The sequence below is a fragment of the Vicugna pacos genome, chromosome 19 (genome assembly GCF_048564905.1).
Source record: "Vicugna pacos chromosome 19, VicPac4, whole genome shotgun sequence".
NCBI lineage: Eukaryota > Metazoa > Chordata > Mammalia > Artiodactyla > Camelidae > Vicugna > Vicugna pacos.
The window spans coordinates 35,478,642-35,481,483 of NC_133005.1; the positions used below are offsets into that span (position 1 = coordinate 35,478,642).

A 2,842-nucleotide genomic window follows, 5' to 3' on the forward strand; every position below is an offset into this window, starting at 1 on the left:
CGTCAGCACCGCCCAGGGTGGAGGAGGCAGGAGGGACCCATCTCCCCTCTCTAGTCCTGCCCTCAGTCTCCTGCCAGTGGTCCTGGGGACTGAGTCCAGGGGGATCTGCGGGCAGGGGGCCTGGGGGAGGCTGTCCCTAGAGATCAGTTTCCCAGGGCTCAGAGCAGGTAAGAAGAGGAAAGAGAAGCAAGGAGAAAGTGACCAGCACATGGTATAAGGGGATAGTGAATGACAGAGGAGACATCCCAGAAAGGCAGTCAGGAAAGGCCACTCTGTGAAGTCACAGCTGAGACATAGGTCACAGGGATGTCTGGGGAGAGTGTCCCAGCCAGGACAGGACCTGAGTGGGCAAGAGCATGGGGAGAAGGACAGCCACAGAGGAACCGCTTTGCTGGGGAAAAGCAAGCAGTGAGAAGAGAGGCCGGTGATACAGTCAGAAACTTAGGAAGATTCCAGACCAGGTGCAGGGCCTGGGAGCCACGGTGAGGAATTTGGGGGTGACTGGAGCTGGAGCCATTGGGGGCTTTGAACAGAGGAGAGACTTCCTCCAGGGAAGGTTTTATCGGATCCCTTGGCTGCCATGTGAAAAATGGCCTGTAGGGGGCGAGATGGAGACAGGGGGACCAGTGAGGAGGGGCTGCAATAATTCAGCAAGAGATGATGGGGACATCTTCAGGGCTGGTGGAGGCGGAAGAAGTGTTTGGATTCAGGATATATTTTGAAAGAAGAGCGAGCAAGATTTGCTGATCAGTTGAACAGGATGTGTGAGAGAGGAGCCAGGAACAAATCCAAGGTCATTCTACACAGTTCCTATGGAGATGTACTCAAACCGTTAAAATTTATTAACTATGATCAATTTGCAATTAAGAATGTATTGACAGGTACTTTACACTTCCAGGCATTCTGTAGAATGTTCTAAGGACGAAAAACAAAGCTTAGAGTGTGACCCACAGCCATCTGATGTTCATCCTTTGACCCATAAAAAGTGAGTTTTAATATCCAACATGAATTCTTGAAGCTGTCCTCTAGCTATCTATATGCTGAGAAATAGCCAAACCATTTGCTACAAATCTGAAGACCGTCTATGTCAGCAGGGAAATAGGATGTGAACACAGGAAGATGGAGAGTATCGGAATGAATGAACCAAATTGTTCAGTCCTCCCTCTTGGCCCCCCATCCCCATCAATAGAAGGAGGAGACTTTTTTTTTTTACATGAAGTATAGTCCATTACAACGTGTCAATTTCTGGTGTACAGCATAATGAGAGGGAGGAGTCCTGTGTCCCACCAGCTCCCCCACTGGGTGCAGTGATAGCACCCAGACCACTGTTGTAGTTGGTCAGTTCTGTGGGGAAGCTGGACCCTGCTGGGCAGAGCTGACAGGTGTGTCTGTCCAGGTAAGCAGGTGCCATGCAGTCCAGAGAAGGGAGGTCAGGGAGGTCTCTGGAGAGGAGCCAAAGTGTGAGCTGGGCTGAGAAGGTGAGAGGTCAAGGGAGGGGATTACAGGGAGAGAAAGAGGATGTGCAAAGGTGCAGCTGAGGAAGCGACCTGAATATCCATTGACAGATGATTGGATAAAGAAGATGTGGTACACACACACACACACTGGAAAACTAGTCAGCCATAAAAAAGAATGAAATAATACCATTTGCAGCAACATGGATGGACCTAGAGATGATCATACTAAGTGAAGTCAGACAGAGAAAGATAAATATATGATATCACTGATATGTGGAATCTAAGAAAAATGGCACAAATGAACCTATTTATAAAACAGAAACAGACTCACAGGCATAGAAAACAAACTTGTGGATACCAAAGGGGAAACTAGGGTCGGGGGAGATATAAATTAGGAGTCTGGGGTCTGCAGACACTAGCTACTATGTATAAAATAGATAAACAACAAGGTCCTTCTGCATAGCACAGGGAACTATATGCCATATGTTGTAATAACCTATAATGATAAAGAATATGAAAAAGAATATATAAATGTAACTGAATCACTATACTGTACACCAGAAATTAAAATAACACTGTAAATCAACTATACTTCAATGGAAAAAAAAAACAAATTACCATATACAAATTAGATGAGCAACAAGGATTTGCTGTGTAGCACAGGGAATTATACCCATTATCTTGTAATAACCTGTAATTGAATCTGCAAAAATACTGAATCACTGTGCTGGACACTTGAAACTAATACAATACTATAAATCAACTAGATTGCAATTTAAAAAATGTAAAATCTAATTTAAAAAAAAGGTGCAGCTGGCAAGGCTGGAGGGACTTATTCTGGACAATGATGCAGGAAGAGGTGAGAGTCTGGAGCTATTTAAATTCATTAAGGCCATTTGGCCACAAGCAACAAACAGATGCCTAACTCAACAGGAATGGGGATTTAGGGGAAAACTCTATGGGATGCTCTCAGGCACAGGGAGGGCTGGGGACCAAGTGTGGAAAGAACACTTCCAGGGCCAGGGCAGGGGATCTCAGCTGGGGGAACTGTGGGCAGCCTGGTCCAGGCTCTACCTCTGGATTCCATGACTCCAACCATCCTCAGTCTTGGGACTTGAAGTAAAAGAAACCACAGAGCCATTGTAATCTCTTACTGTTACAGATGAGGAGCTGGAGGTCCAATGAAGCCCTTCAATGTGGCCAAAGTCACATGGCCAGCAAGTACAGAGGGAAAGAAAGTGTGTATCCAAGTCCACGGGCTCCCAGACTTACGACTTTTCTATTCCAAGAGTTTCCCAAAGTTCAGGCATTCCTAAGCTACCTTCATGATTTTTATCATTTGCATTTTACTGTCTCTTCTATTATTACATTTACCTTTAAAGCTA

At 45.5% G+C, this 2,842-nt stretch overlaps 1 long non-coding RNA gene across 1 annotated transcript; it reads left to right on the forward strand.

The window, feature by feature from the left end:
* Window positions 1-365: 365 nt before the first annotated feature.
* Window positions 366-2,842, forward strand: LOC140687307 (uncharacterized). Its single transcript, XR_012061508.1, has 2 exons — window positions 366-482; window positions 2,620-2,842. It is a non-coding gene; the product is annotated as an uncharacterized lncRNA (long non-coding RNA).